The 16,482-nt window shown below is 36.4% G+C and overlaps 1 long non-coding RNA gene across 1 annotated transcript in view; it reads left to right on the top strand.

Moving 5' to 3' along the window:
• Positions 1-16,482, top strand: part of LOC104866345 — a 111,827-nt gene that overhangs the window by 90,684 nt on the left and 4,661 nt on the right. Inside the window, exons 4-6 of the long non-coding RNA XR_004516634.1 lie at positions 5,319-5,384; positions 9,466-9,552; positions 10,407-10,480. This is a non-coding gene — a long non-coding RNA (uncharacterized LOC104866345). The remainder of the gene's footprint in view (positions 1-5,318; positions 5,385-9,465; positions 9,553-10,406; positions 10,481-16,482) is intronic.

Below are 16,482 nucleotides of genomic sequence, written 5' to 3'. Positions count from 1 at the left end.
GGAGAGGGAGAGGGAGGGAGAGGGAGAGGGAGAGGGAGAGGCAGAAGTAACAGTCAGATAAAAGTATATGGTACATTCATGGAAAGAGGGGCACATTTTCTGTGACTGGTATACTGGTGGAAGAAGCAGGTGGGTCGTAGTGGTGAAAAATACTGTGACCATGTTTGGGACCTGAGATTATTTTTTTCCTGCTGGTGCTAGGAAAAGAGTTTGAATTGAATGGAGTCCTAGACTCTAGTCAAGAAACAAAAGCTCATTCCTACTTAGAAAATTTTTCTTAGCATTTCATGGCTTTTTAATTGCAGTTTTCAAATTTTCTTTAGTTTCTAGGCATTTCCAAAATTTATTTGCTACCTCAAAGTTTCACTAGCTACCAGTCACTAAAATCTTATACATGACCAAATCACTGTAATAAATGATATTTTTAATTATTTCTTGTCTTCACAATGTCTTACACAATGTCTGGAAGTCCAAATGAAAGTCACTAAATTTTACCCAAATATTACCTTTATGATGTGCATGTACAACTGAGATAAAGGAGTGCCACATTATCTTTCTAGATATGGCCACTCAGTGAAATCAAATGTGGTCTTTGGGAAGATACTGGGGAACTGGATGAAAGCAGAGCAGATTTGCTTATCGGAAACGAAGGTGCCACAGTCCTGGGAGAGACCGGGACAGTAACAGGAAAGATTAAAGAACTGAGATTCAGAATTACCTGGGGCTTGAATCCTGAAGGCCAGGTCTATACTAGGAAGAAAAGAGCTATCTAGAAGAGTTAAATGTCCTGAGTTTAGTTCCAAAATTTAATTGTGTGGGCCAAGATTGAGACGATCTGACCTGGCAGCTAATAGAGGTTTACATAGTTCCAGGTACTTTTCTAAGGGTTCCCTCTTTGTTAAATCATCTAATTATTACAAGGTCCATGTAACGTGAGGGAAGTTATACTTCCAGCCTAAGATGAAACAGCACCAAATTTTCTCCAACATCGTATTTTCACAATGAGGCAGAGCTGAGACTTGAATCGGTGTTGCTAACTTCTATGCTATAGTCCATGGCAACGATTCATATGAACAATTGTATTTTTTTTTTCTGTTGTCAGAATTTTAGAATATTAGGCTTTCTAAGGAACAGGTTATCGGGATGTTTAGTGATTTTTCTGGGCAGGGTTTGACAGACCTCCTCAAAAGGCAAGGTGATGGGCAGGAAGTTGGTGGGGGCAAATGAGGTGTGGTACAAGGAAACACACGTCCATTGGTTGTGTTTTCCTTGCTGGAGATCCACATGTGATCTGACATGGAGAAAGAAATCGCACGTATTTTTTTCAAAGGGTGAAAACTATTGATCTTGTAATCTAAGTCCTTGTGTGGCAGATAATGATGCCATAGCCTGTGAAACGAGTGTGGTATGAACCAGTAATGAAATGGGGCTTTCCAAATAGGAAGCTATTCTTTGGTGGCATTAAAAAGGGACCAATGCCCCACCCAGTAAGGAAGAGTATTTATCGCTCCACAGTCGGACTGTCATGCTTAATTTGGGAACCACATTTTAAATGAGCTACAAAGTAGACCCAGGGAAGGTAGGCAGGATGTTGCGGGGTCTGGGCATTGTTTAGATAGTGAATGACTGAGTTGATTAAGGGTGCGCATCTTGAGATGGAGATTTACTAAAGAAATTTAATAGCTGTCTTCAAATATGAAGGGCCATTATGTCCAAGACAGAAAGATCTGGGCTCAAGATGAACATAGAAGAGTGGTCTAACGACAATGGCAAAAGTGAAAAAGGCACTTTTTGAGGAAGTGCAATCACTATCACCAGATATAGCCAAGTCACGCTGTGAGTGTTGCAGGGATGTGTAGAAGGGCTTCTGTGGTGGTTGGAAGATTGGACTAGCTGGTTTCTAGGCACCTTTAAACTCTAATAATGTATTCTAGCAGATTTTCAGTCCAAAGGACAACTTATTGAATGTTTACGCTCCATTTGGTGTTACAAATACTATTTTAGATTATATTCTTTATCCAAGGTCACTACTATCACCCTTTATATAAACCAATAGATGATACATTTGTGGCTGTTCTCAGCAGATCCAACAATATATCAATTCTAAACATAGAATATACATTAGATTTGGTTCACAGATCAGAGAGCTAGAGCTAAGAGTGAGGTGATTTTTTTCAAGATTGGTCAAATCCTTTATTTGTACAGTTGACAAAATTGAGGCTAAGAGGTGCTATGTTTGTCCTACCTGACATAGCTCTTTATAAAGGGATAAAACTATCTCAATTTTTGATTCAGCCCTGTTCATTCTAGAACCAACAAGAACATAGGCAAGACATCCAGCAGCAATCTTTTACTCATGTGGAGAGGCTTAGAATTTGATGAGTAATGTTAAATGCCGTTAATTAAGAACCAACTCTGAACCAAGAATTGCTATGAGTGTTTTGCAAACACTTATGAAATTTAATTGTGTGGATTTGACTATTTGCTTTAGGAAGTTTACTTGTATACTGCTTTAAGGTTTTTATTTGAGTGCATGTTAATTTTTTTAAGGCTTTCTTTGCATTTTATTGAGGTGCTCATGTGGCTTTTCTCTTTTAAACTGTCATGTGGGGGTTACATTATAATACAAACTAAAGCTAAGACCATGTTTGTGGTCCTAAAATAAACACAATTTGGTAAATATCTTATAAAATATATGTGCCATTTTAATATATAGGACTCATTTTTTTTTCCAGCTTTAATTGAGTTTATTGGTGCATTTTAGGGATACAGTACAGTTACATTCATTGTTGGGATCTTGTGCTTCTACATGACAAGTCTTGGTTCTCATTTTTTCCCCTTGTCCCTGCCCTCCCTTCACCCCCTCATATTTTCTTTTTTATGAATTTTGCAAATATACTTATCAAATTCATCTTCAGGCTTTTCCTTTTATATTGTGCATGTTGTTTTCAGAATTAAGTGTACTAGTGCCCCAAAAATGAGCTGAGTCTACTGGGTGCCAGAACTTGCAGAGATTTGGGATAGCATAGAAATAGTTACTCATAACTGTACATCTTGTTCTTTAAATATTTGTTAGAATTCATATATAAACAGTTTGAAAGTGGTGTTTTCTCGTGGAACATTTAAAATTTGAAGGCCCAATGTCTTTTATATTTCTTATTTTTTTAAAAAAATTTTTAAGCCAGTTCTGATAATGTATATTTATTTAGGAATTTATCAATTTTCTCTATACTTTAGAATATATTCAGAATAATCTATACTTTTTACTTCACTTCTGTATTAGGAATTGTGTCAGTTTTTAATTTCAAATATTATGTTCTTTCTTTTTATAGTTTCTTCCTTGTCTTGATTTTTGAATTTTTATTTTGTGCATTTTTAAATATAGGGAACATATTTACATAGCTAAAATTCAGGAGATAGAAAATGATACAAAGCAAAAATTCTCAGTTTACCGTCTTTCAACTATATTGTCCTCTAATAACTAATATTATAAATTTTTCCTATATGTTTCTAGATACGAAGGTACAATATATAAATAAACATCAGGATATGTAAATAGGTATCTTAAATTTTCCCAAATGATAGCAAATGATGCACAGCTTTATTATTCTTACCTTTTGCACTTAATAGTATATGGAGATTTTTTCTCTATCAGGAAATTATGGCTTTCTTCATTTGTTTTTATGGATGTAAAATATCTCATATGGAATATATATAATTTATTTTAGTAATTTTTTATTGAAAGACATGAGATTATATCCAAATTTACTACTATAAACAACACTGGAACAAATAACTTCATATATGATTCACTTTACACATGTTCAGCAGTGAAATTATTAGATCTTTTGGTATTATAGGGGATATATTCATTTTTATTCACTTGGGCCCAATGACCACATATTATAATACTCAAAAGAAATAAGGGAGTAAATTTAAAAAGTGGAAAAAAATGAGTTAAAAAAATTTCCCTTTCCCAGAGGCAACTAGCTGTATCTTCTTAGAGATAGTCTGTGCATATATAAAATACATACTTAAATATAATAATTTATCTTACGTTGTGGACTAAGTTTCTGCTAATTCCTTGATAAAAAGAGAGTCATCAGGCTTAGCAAATCTGCCTCTTTTACAATATATCCTTTCTTGTCAAAGTTCTTAGACTTTGCCTACAAGTACCCTTGTAGACCTCATTAGCATGAATAAGGTCTCTCCCTGGACTGTTATTATGCCTATCTGTATGCTCCTGAGGTGGGATGGGGATGATATTTTTATGTGATCTTGAGCTTTTTTTTGTCCTAATATTTTACAAATTCAATTTGAATAGTTTGCTATTTACCCTGCTGTGGATACATCATTCTGGAAGCCCCATTCTGCATTACTTTAGGTGTAGGGTAACTTTGTTTGACTTTATGCTTTAAGTTTTTATGTGTCATGCATTTCCATTTCATTTTACTTCCTAGTTTTGGTGGGACACATTCTTTGATAGTTTTCTCAGAAAAGAAGTGTGGCAGGAAAACCTTTTAGATTATCTGTATCTGATGGGTAGTTTTAAATTTTTCCACATGATAGTAAGCTGTACATAGCTTTATTGTTCTTACTTTTTGCACTTAATAGTATGTGAATATTTTTTCTCTATCAGGAAGGAAATTATGGATGTCTTCATTCATTTTTGTGGATGCAAAATATAATATTATGGATAACAAAATATGTTCTTTTTTATCCATAAATTGATATTTGGTTACTGTATAAATCTAATTTATAAAATATTTTACTGCAAAATTTTGAAAGTATTGCTTAATCACTTTAGTTTTCCATTGTATAGCTATATCTGAAGTCATTATGATTCTTGATCCTATCTATATCTCCTTTTTTTTATTCTGGAGGTTTTAGGAAATATTTTTATCCTGAATAGTTTTTTAATTTTGCTATAATATTCCATAGAATGTACCTGTACTTTCATCCCTTCTGAAGAACACTGTCATCTTGAAAAATCATATTTTTCATTAGTAAAAAAATCCTTGAATTATTTCATTGATAATTTCCTCCTAATTTTAAAATTTTGGATTCTAGTCATATTGAAATAATTCTGTAAGTTGACTCTTTTTCCTATTGTGATAAGTTTATTACCATTTCACCTTATGGGAAAGACCTATAACATAATTTGGCAACCCCCTTTGTTGATATTTAGATTTTTGGTGTTGTACAATTAATTTTGTTTGCTATATGTTCATTTTATTCCAGCATTATGTTATCTTCCATCAAAGTGTTATGTCCTGTGAGGGGTGGGTCCCCTGTAATGACCCTTTGTCTTTTTTTAGGTCCTTGCCTTCACTCCAGCAGCGAATGAAGAAGGCTCTTCAAGGACAATGGGGGAGTCAAGACTGGTATGGTGCAAAGCAAAAGTTTCTTTAAAGTATTGCAAATGCAGAGAAAGTAAAAGAGCTATCTTACTTAGCAACAGAGTGAACTGCAAGATACAGGGTATCCTGCTGGGTATGCCCAGTGATTTTGCAGTGTGCTTCATATTTATAGGGTAGGATGCTTTCTTAAAATAATTGTTTCACTGATTACTGTGGTCTAGGCCAATCAGGGTCTTAGCCTTTGTTTCTAGGAAGGGATACGGTCAGTTGGGGATTTCTTAAGAATGCAGTAAATGAGAATAACATTTTCCTAAGGCTACAGCAAGATACATTTTTCGAGCCCATGATATATGATAAGCATGTAATCATCAGCCACAGATAAGCATATGATGATTTTACAGTGCTCATTATCCAGATTTTATCCTGGGCTTTTTCGCCTATATTCCTGCAATCTGCCCCTCCGAAAACATAGTGTATCCTTAAGTCTTGCTTTGTCTAACTTGCTGCCCCACCTCCAATTTTTCAATTTGATTTGCTCTTCATGAGAGGCCTTTCTTATATATCTAATTGTCTTTGGTTGCATGTTAGTGACTTAAGAACTAGAGCCCAAAAGTTATTTGTAGTGCTTAGTGCATTGAGTGCTCTTGTCAACTTTTAACATCATTGTGACTAACATGGGTAAGTTGCCATAGGATTTTCTATGTCACTAATTTCTCTTTTTTAAAATTGATTATTGCTTTCCATCATAGTAGGCTTTTTAAAAATTCTTATTTTCTAACTTTCTAGATTGCTTGATTTTCTTATAAGGATCATTTTTTTCCTACTTTTTGATGTTGAAATTTACAAGGTTATCTCCATCCAGCACTTCGCCTATGTCCTACCAGTTTGGATGAGTGTTTATTTCATTGCTACTCAGGTCTAAATGTCATGTAATTTCCATTGCAGTCTGTTCCTTCTTTACTCATAAATTATTTAGGAAGGTATAGGTATACATGTATGTTCACACTCTCAATTTCCACTTGGGATTTATTGTAGTCAGAAAAATCTAGTCTTTGTGATAGCAATTCTTTTTTTTTTTTTTCTCTCATTGAGTTTATTGGTAGTTTTTAGGTATGCAGTGCAGTTACATTCCTCACTGGGATCTTGTACCTTTACATACTGTATCTTGGTTCTCATTATTTTCCCATCCCTCTGCCCTCCCTTCACCACCCCTTCCTTTTCCTTTTCCTATAGTTTCTCTGGTGTGAATAATCTGCAATAATACAGAAGATCCTAATAAGATTACTGACATTGTCAAATGGGAATAAAGGAGCTAAAGGTGTAGGGAAGGGTAAAAAGGGAAAAGAAAAAAATATGAGATAATGAAAAGATGGAAATAAAGTGGTTGTAGATGGGGAGGGGAGGAGAGGGTGAAGGGAGGGCAGGGACAAGGGGAAAAAATGAGAACCAAGACCTGTCATGTAAAGGTACGAGATCCCAACAATGAATGTAACTGTACTGTATCCCTAAAATGTACCAATAAACTCAATTAAAGCTGAAAAACAAACAAACAAAAAATAAACAAGCTTTTTTCCCCCACTTTTTTGTTTTCTTAGATTTTTTCTTTTCCCTTATTTCCTCTCCTCCAACCACTTCCCCTACACATTTAGCCCTTTTCTTCCTATTTCACATGGTCAATTATACCATTTGGATCTTATTTATGCTTTTAGTTTTTCACACCAGAAAAACTATTTGATATTTACACCATAGTTGAAATTTGCTTTGTAGCTCAACATGTGATTAGTTTTTACAAATGTTTCCATTACATTTGTAAAAAAAAAAAGTTACAGATTTGTTGGTTGAATGTTTTACATAATGACTTATCAGCACTATTTTGTTAACCACACTACTGAAAGATTTCATACCTTACTATCAATTTCTGAGATACTGAATTAAAGTTTCCCAATAACCATCAATTTTCTCTCTCTGTGGTTCTTTCATTGTTGCTTGTATTTTTCTTTCTTTACTTTGTACATTTGAAATTATTTTATTAGGTGTATTCAAATGTAAAAGAATTCTATCATTTTGGAGACATGGTCCTTTTACCATTAGGCATTGGCTCTCTTTCTCTTAGTAATATTTTCTCTTTAAAGTCCAGTTTTCAATGATATAGGTTTCTTTGGCTTAATGTTTGCTTTTTTTATATTTTTTTCTACATTTTTACTTCCAACTTTTCTTATTCTTCATGTTTTTTAGGTATATTTTGTGCATATACCATGTAGCTTTACAGAATTCTGACATTCTATGCCTTTTAAAAAGTCTACTTTTAACTATTCTAATTACTCGTATATTTTAGGTTTTGTCTCTTTTATATTATGCTGTTTCTTTGTTTTGCTTTAGCTGTATTCTTTTTTCTCATTTCTGACTTTTCCTTGAATTAGATTAAATTTTTGTTTATTTATTTGTTTTTGTTTTTTTTTTTTTTAACCTCTCTACTGGTTTAGAAAGTACTTTTGTTTCTGTTCCTTTGGTGGCTACCTTTGAATTTGTAAAAATGTATACAATGTCAGCATATTATTTTTACCTTTCCTCAAATAATATGAGAGCTTAGAATGGTTTAATTCTAGTCACCTTTAACCATTTTTTTCAGTGTCTTCTCTTTTAGCTCTTTTTTATAGGCATCATAAATTAGGCACTTCAAAATTGTTTTATGGAGTCTTTTATTTAAAATTTATCCACATGTTCACTTTATTTCTCTCATATCTTTGTATTGCTATTTTTTTCTTTTTAAAAACAGATCTTTATAACGTTCCTTTAGTAAGAGCCAATATATTACTCCTTTATTATTTTAGAAATTCCTTCTTTTAATACTTTAAATATATTTAAGTAGTTAATTCACAGTGCCATGTCTAATAATCCCAGTGTCTAGAGTCTATTTTATTGTTGTTGACACTAGTATTTCTGGCTGACTTTCACTAATGGTTTCTTTTTACCTCTGAGTTTCATGATTTTATTGTGAATACGTATTTATCGGAACATACCTTTGGGGAGTTTTATGAAACCTGAACTGAAGGATCGTTTTTACCTCTGACACTTTACTTTTCTCCTTTGAGTGAACATAATCCATTTTTATTATAACATTGGGGTATTGGTGAATGACGGGCTAAGTTCTGAGAAAGGCATTGCTAGGCAACTTTGTCATTAGGTAAACATCATCAACTTACACAGTCCCACGTGCTGTAATCAGCCACTCAATATAGGCGTAGCCTCTTGCTGCAACTAAAGACAAATTATAGTAAAGACAAGCTATATGAGGCTGTGCTAGTACAAAGTGGCATACTCTCCTATAGTAAATATTTTTAAATGAATAAGATGTAATAAACAATAAAAATTATTATATAGAAAGTACGTAAACCAATGATAGAGTTGTTTCGCATTATTACCAAGTTTTATGTGCTATATGTAATGTTATATGCTATCCTTTTTAAAAATTTGTTTTTGAGACACAGTCTCACTTTGTAGTTCAGGTTGGTCCTGAACTCACTGTGTAGCCCAGGCTGGCCTCAAACTCATGGTGACCCTTCTGCCTCAGCCTCCTGAGTGCTGGGATTACAGGAGTGTGCCACCACACCTAGCTATACTATCCTTTCATACAACTGGCCCTGCAGGGTCTACACAAGCGTCACCAAAAACGTGTGAGTAATGCATTGGACTGCATTATAATGACAATGACCTCATTAGGTGATAGGAATGTTTCAGCTTCATTATAATCTAAAGGAAGCACTGTTGTATGTGTGATCACAGCGCTTCACTGTGTTTATCTAAAGAGAAAGTGATAAGTTGTTTATAAGATCTCAAGGCTAAGGAGAAGAACCACTTATTTAACATTTCCTTGTGCTTGATGGTGATTCTTTGAATGCATAATAAGGTCATCCATCACAAGCCTTGCTCACATTCCCTTATTCAGTTGTTTCCTTTACTCTAACAGTCACGACAAATCAGTTTTCAGCATTTAAGCTGTTAGTTTGGCTTTTAGGGTAAGATCTCAGAAACTCTGGAACTTCTGCATTTGTGATCTGACCATCACTATTTTTGTTCTTTTTTCTTTTTGTTTTTGCTGTTTAAGCACCTGTCATCTACTTGTGTAGGGGTTAAGGTGGAAGACGATAAAGATGAGATGTCAACATTATTGTTTCTTTAAACGTTTCACCCTGTAAGTACTACAGTATTTATTCCCTTTTCCAAACTTTTGTTAACCAATGGCTTGTTAGCCAGAATTTCCTGGCTAATTATTTTTAAGGGTTTTATTGGAGAATCAAGGAGCTATATCAGCTCTTAGAATCCTTCATCTCAGTCCAGATTTCTTATTATTTGATATATATGTTTTATTGTGTATAGCTGTTGCTTATTTTACAAGAATTTTTTAATTATTGAAGATACTATTTTTGTGAATTTAGGACACTTAAGGAATAAAAATTACCCTTATTTGCTAGCTTTAAATGGAAATCCCTTTGTAATTTTTAATAGTTTAAAATTAGTCAAAATGAAGCAGCCAGTTTGGAACAAGAGCTAGCTAGATATTTCTTATTTTGTAATATGTTTTATCTCTTCTCATGAGCCACCTCTCTCCTTTTCATTAAATATGCAGAGCAGTTGATAGGGTTTTAATCATAGTCAGATCACCCAAGTCTGTTTCAATATGTATCACTGTGGCAGAGATAGCAGAAGTTAAACCAAAATGCATTGCTGTCCACCTACACTATTGAGTTGTGACTGTAAAGGAGATCTCTGTGTAGATTTTATTTCCCTGTCTCTCTGTACCTATGGAGGCCGTGTGACTCATTCTTGCTAATGGAATAAACCAAATTGATGTCACTTCAAGGCCAATAATCTTAAGAAAGGATATGACTTTTATTTTTTTATTTGCTAGAGTAATACAAAGGGTTGTTGGTCTCTACAAAATGCAAGGAACCTGTCTTTAATCTCCAAATGGAGTAAAGCAGCTTACCTACCAGAAATCCCTACACTGAGATGCCATTTAAGTGACTTTTTTTTTTTTTTACAAAGATACACTTTGTAAGGCTGCTGAAATTTTGGAACTGGTGTGTTATAGCTGCTTGTATTACTCTCCCATGCATAAGGTAAGTGTTCGTTTCGAAAAAGCCTGTTTACTTTTTTTTTTTTAACTTGGTAGTCTGAGGCACTAGAAAATTATATTACATGTTTCATCTTTAACGTGTATTCAATTTTAAGTTATTGATTAAAGTCATCTGCTGATAGATGGCTTTATATAGTGGCATGTACCTATTTAGGGTTTTATATTTTATTTTATTTCATGTTATTTTTTGTCCATTCCCTGGAAGATGGTTCCCTAATTAAGAAGATGCATTCTTATATGGTCTACAACAATTCCATGTAAAGAGCGCTATTATCTTACCTTCTTGATAAGTTTTCTAAAGTGCCTTTCTTGTAAAAAATAAAAAAAAAAAAAAAAACTTCCCAGATTGTAGGCGTTTTATGTGTGTTATGTTTTTGTGCACCAAAATTTCCTTTTATTTAATTTCTTCTTGAGACTTGATACACGGTTGAGTGCTCTGGCTTTGAACCCTGCAATGTTTTTCTCCAAGGATTTTGATTAAGAGTGATACTCCCTCCCCGTTTCTTCATAGTCCTGAAATATGAATCCAGGGGATGCCTGGCAGAGGTCTCTCTATCCATAAAGAAATAGTTTGTCATGACAACTTCAGGCAAAGACTATCTGATTAAGGGTCTGTAGTGGACTTTATGTGTCGCTGAATATGAATGAAAGGTTTACATTGATTTAATAGAGTCCAAATTTGAAAGTTAGTATCAGTCGGGAGAACTGGAAACCTTGCTCCACGACACGTCGGAATGGCGGTAGAGTCACTGACTTCTATCTCTGGCATTCATATTTCTTCCCACAGTCACTATTCACACCAGACTGAGTGTACCAGAAGATGAAAGGGAGAAGGAATCAGGTACAAGTAGCCAGGAATTTTTATGCCTTACCAGAGTGAGCTGAATGGGCCTGGATCACTGTTTTGGCACTGAGACTTAGCAGGTGCAAACAAAAAAGTATGGGATTTGTCCTGAGAATGACACAGGCTGCTGGCACAGACAGATTCATAAGGCTAGTGGTTGATGGGCCCTGGCAGGTTGTCTTGCCAGGTCTCCCCGGAACAGCTGAAATAACCTGCATATTCTCTAGAACTGGCACAGAGAATTTGCAGTCTCTTCTGCTCCCTTTAGGTTTCTGAATGGGTCACTCATCTCTTTTAAAAGTTCATGTGTTTAACTCATGAATCTCTCCCATTGAAGCATTTCCCACCCATTTGACAATACACATGGGATAATCACAGCTGCAGAAAGAGGTAGACTTGTTGGCCCTTCCTTGTACTTGGGCTGGGAGGTCATGGTCAGGCCAATTCGAATGTGAACTTGGAGGGCCTCCCAACTGGAATGGACCCAACGACTTCTGTGGCTTCCACTTTGTTTACTTTGGGCCTTGTCCAACATTTCTGGTCCTCTCGTTGTTACAGATGCAAGAGGCTCTGAATAACCCTGACCTAGAGTCAGCTTTAGTCCTGGGAGGAATTAAGCAAAAGCGAGATCAGCAGTATCCTGATTATTTTCCCTGAGATACACACAGGGGTGAGGGCTGGACCGGCTGTCGAAGATATCCCCTGAAATCTCCAGTGCAGCTGGATTTTCTCCTGCTTTGTGGCAACCCAGCATATCATTATTAGATCACACTGCTCCAGGCCATGAGACAACCGTACGGTGGAGCAAATAATACAGTAAAGAAGAATGGAAAAGGATCTGCATTTTCTTTTCTTTCATTCTCTTTGCAAAAAGGCTGTGAGCGTTATGCTAAAATCTGACTATTAATTTGGGTATAAATAGCCTGCTTTTTCTAATCCAGATGCAGCCATACACCCCTCTGCACAGGGTTGGTGATTCTCTGTTGTGTTTGGGAGTAATAAGTAGATTCTATGGAAAAGAATGCAGGCAAATCAGCCCAGCTGAGATTACATAAAAGGAGAAAGAAAATGGGAGAAAGTATGTAATAAACCTCAATATCTAGTTGAGTCTGATTTTTAACAAAAAGCTCTTGCATTTAGCTCAATGACTTCAGATATTCAGATAGTAGCTAAATGCATTTTATTCAAACTTTTCTAGCCCTGGGCAGAAGCCATTTCAGTGGGCAAGGTAATTCTTCTGGAAAGTTACAGACTGCAAAAATCAGAGGCTTATGGGTGGATTTTAGCTCCTTGGTGATTTGTAGTTAGAACTTCAGAGACTTGGGCCCTGCTAATGAGTAGCTGGGGTATTTTATGGGAAGTTTCACTTCCTAGATCTAGGAGAGAGGCCTCTTATCTTGAGAGATCTGGTGAATTTTTTATTCATTCTTATGTTTTACTATGGCACAGCTCCTCTAAGACTGCACAGCCTGCCAGTTTATTTTGTATTTATCTTAACCCCTGCGTTGCTTTTCCAATGCTCTTTTCCTCCTGCCTTTAGATATTTTGACCTTATAGAGAAGCATTTCCCAAACATGTTCTCACAAGATCTGTGAGATTCTATATAGCGAAAAGCTACATGGTCAATTTAGACTGAAAAAAGATGCATCCTGCACCTCCCTTGAAAATTTGTAGGACACTTTTTTTAACAGGCACCAAAGGAAAGTAGTTTATATTCATTTAAATTAGTACATGTGTGTTTATTTATCTAATATGAAAGTGTCTGTTAACCTTGTAGGAATTGCTGAGTTTTAGAATTTGCTTTGAGCGTTTCTACCATAATGTTACAAACTAAAAAATCTGTGTAGCCCACAATACATGCAAGTTATAGAGAAATAGCCGTGGATCATCAAGCCCTCTGAAAATACTTAATTTGAAGACAAATGACAAACACTGGCTAATCATGTAAATATAAATGAATAGGATCAAATGTTCAGTAAAGCATAGACTGGCTAGAAAAAGCCGAACCAGCTGCTGTCCATTATGGAGTGGTGCTGAAATAGGGTACCCTGGGTGCTGTTAAAAATGGATCCCTGAAACAGTCCTTAACTAGCAACTGCTCAGAGAGTGCTGCACAGATGCAATGCAAACCTTAGAAAAAGCCGAACCAGCTGCTGTCCATTATGGAGTGGTGCTGAAATAGGGTACCCTGGGTGCTGTTAAAAATGGATCCCTGAAACAGTCCTTAACTAGCAACTGCTCAGAGAGTGCTGCACAGATGCCTAATGCAAACCCTCGGCAGTATAACCGCACAGGAGACAATATGAAAAAGAAACATGCTGGACAGGGGATTAACAGAAATAAGGTTTGATTTCACTGCTCCCACTAATTGGATGTGTGAGCCTGGGCTAGCCGTTTAATCTCCCCTTGCCTTATTTGTCAAATAAGATAATTGGATGGGATGCAAGTTCATTCCAAGTTTTAAAAGTAATATTTCATAATTACTTTCCAAGTAGATTTGGATGTGAACATTGGAGAAATCAAACTGGTGCATCTTTCCCCCAGGGTCTTGGGCTTCTCTGGTTTCCCTTTAATACTTGAGAGATACGTTTCAGAACCATATGCATTGTATTAATAGGGCAGAGTGTTGTTTCCCATGTCAGTAACAAACTGCATGTTTGGGAAAGGAGAGAGGCCTGGAGACAGGAATGTTAAAGCATCTTGGAAATTTCCACTACTTCTGTTTGGAAGAAGTTTCTCTTCCCAAGGAGGTAACTTTTATTCATGTGCTCAGCAAATGTTTAACTAATAAGAACCCATGTGTCCAAGGCTCTGTTGTAGGCATTTAGGAAAGGGGTTCTTATGGAGGGGAGACAGAAAGGGCAAAATGTCTTAACCATAATGGCATTCATATTTTAGTGGAGGAAGGCAGATGTAAATAGTACAACTAATAAATAAGTAAAGTATACAGCAACAAGTTAATTATATAGTGTGTTAGATGACAAATACTGGACAAGGGCAAAGGGCACAGAGAACTATAACAATGGATAGTATGTGCCTCAGTGAGAAAGGAACCTTTGAACAAAGATCTGAAGGAGGTGAAGAAAAAAACCATATCGTTGTCTGGAGGAAAAAGGATGCGGACAGCAGAAACATCCAAAGCAGACGAAGAGTGTGCCTGGCAGATTTAGGAAAAGCAAGGGAGATTGTGATGGTGGAGTAAGCAGGTGTGGTGCAAAAGGGGAGTCTTGGCTGCTTTGCCCAGCTAGAACAAAGACCATCCAACTTACTTAGAGCAACTTTGATGCCCAGCAACGGCATAGCCTGACTTTAGACTTCTCTTCCTCGTGAAAAGCCTTCTGTAAGACTCCTTCACTGGCCTGAGATATTCATTTACCACCTGCAAATCAGAATACCCTCTCCCCCAACAAGAAAGCATTCAGCCTTTTCATCTGTAACAGCTCCCCTATAATTTATACATTCTATGGTGAGTTTAAATGCTGACTCTATCATTATCTAAGTTTATTACCGTTGCCATTTGCATATGTTTGATGGGGTGGGGGTGGGAGGAAACCTCTGGATAGGTTCCAGCTTGGAAGTCTGCATGTCACTCCTTGCCCTCACTTCCTCCCATCCCTCTGCCTTCTTTAGGGCTTGGGACAAGGCCAACAGCGTCTATAACTGTGAAACAGCTAATGGTCTCAGTAGCCTCATTGCCTCTTCTGTGTCTGTCTACTTCCTTGTTCCTACCGTGCAGCTCTCAAGCCTCCCTCCCCAACCCCCGGACTAGTTTTCAACCCAGAACTGATAGATTTGCCCACATCAGTATAAGCTTGGCGATCAGTTCCTGCAGGGTTGGGTTCTGCTTTTTGATGTGGGATATGGGGATGTTGAGGAGAACTCTCAGTATTTTGGGATCCTGAAAAATATTAGCAATGATAGGTTACTACCCATTCAGAAAGTCAACCCTGGACTCTGCTGTTTGCTTATTCCCCAACTCAGCTATCCGTGCTTTCTGCAAATCACCTTTCTGCACAAGAGTGCACTGCATTTGATTGGGGAAAACTTTTTGTCGACAGAATATTCAGGGAAATGTATGTACAGGCCTCTGTCTTGCTACTGGGAGGAAGCAGTCCAAGCTACAATGGAGGGTGTCATGAATTGCTGCACAGTGGCCAGAAATGTGGTTTATTCCACAAAATGCCTTTTTCCATGTTCCTTGAATTTTGAAATAGTGTACACAGGTGGCCCTGTTTGATTAAATTTCAGCCCTCATGATTTATTGTCCCATCTGATAACATCCAGGTCACTTTGCTGCTTGCCCTTGTCTGCCGAGCTGCAGTCTATTACTGGGGAGACACAGCCAGATGTTTTAAGAATTTAGAGTGAACAAACACGTCTGTCTCTACTTTCTTCCCTAAATGTAATACAGTCAACAATGAGCGTGATCTATATTTTTTTGAAAAGGGCACTTCCAACCTGCAGGGAATAGTAAACTGAATGGAGAAATCACAATTATGAGAGGTTCGAAGTCCCCATAAAAGCTAAACTAAGAAAAAATGTTATGACCCATTTATGATCCCGTCCCCACATTATTGTCATCATTACCACCATCATCAGCATCATCATAAGTTAGCACACAGACCACTAGTTATTGAATATTATTGTTTTATCAGTTACTCTGACAGATATTTCATTAAAATCTCACTTACCATTAAAATGCAATTATATCCATGTTACAGATTTAAAAACTGCAGATTTTGAGAGACTTAGTAACTTGTCCAAGATCCAAGCCAACCAAGAGCCAAAAGTTCATATAATTAAAAGAGACAGGTGCTTAAAATTAGTATGTATTTAAGGGTAGATTTCCATTTGGTGATTTACCTTAAATAAGATTTTTAAAGGCAGAATAGGGCACTGGCTACCAATGCCACGGGAGAAACTCCAGCTACATCAAGGATACAAATGATGATCTCAGTGTATGCCCAGGGACTTTAGAAGTTCAAGCACACTGCCCCCTGTGACATGGTACAGGAGTTGCCAAGGAAAACACAAAGCAGTCACGCACTGGAGGGAACACTTTTTCACACAGAGAAGAGAAAGCAAGATCATCTCTAATAGTGTCAGTACAGGTTAGTATGTCCCTGGGAACAGGCACAGGA

The sequence above is a fragment of the Fukomys damarensis genome, unplaced genomic scaffold (genome assembly GCF_012274545.1).
Source record: "Fukomys damarensis isolate Sample0158 unplaced genomic scaffold, DMR_v1.0_HiC HiC_scaffold_11, whole genome shotgun sequence".
Lineage (NCBI taxonomy): Eukaryota > Metazoa > Chordata > Mammalia > Rodentia > Bathyergidae > Fukomys > Fukomys damarensis.
This window is presented reverse-complemented; position numbering and strand designations above follow the sequence as displayed.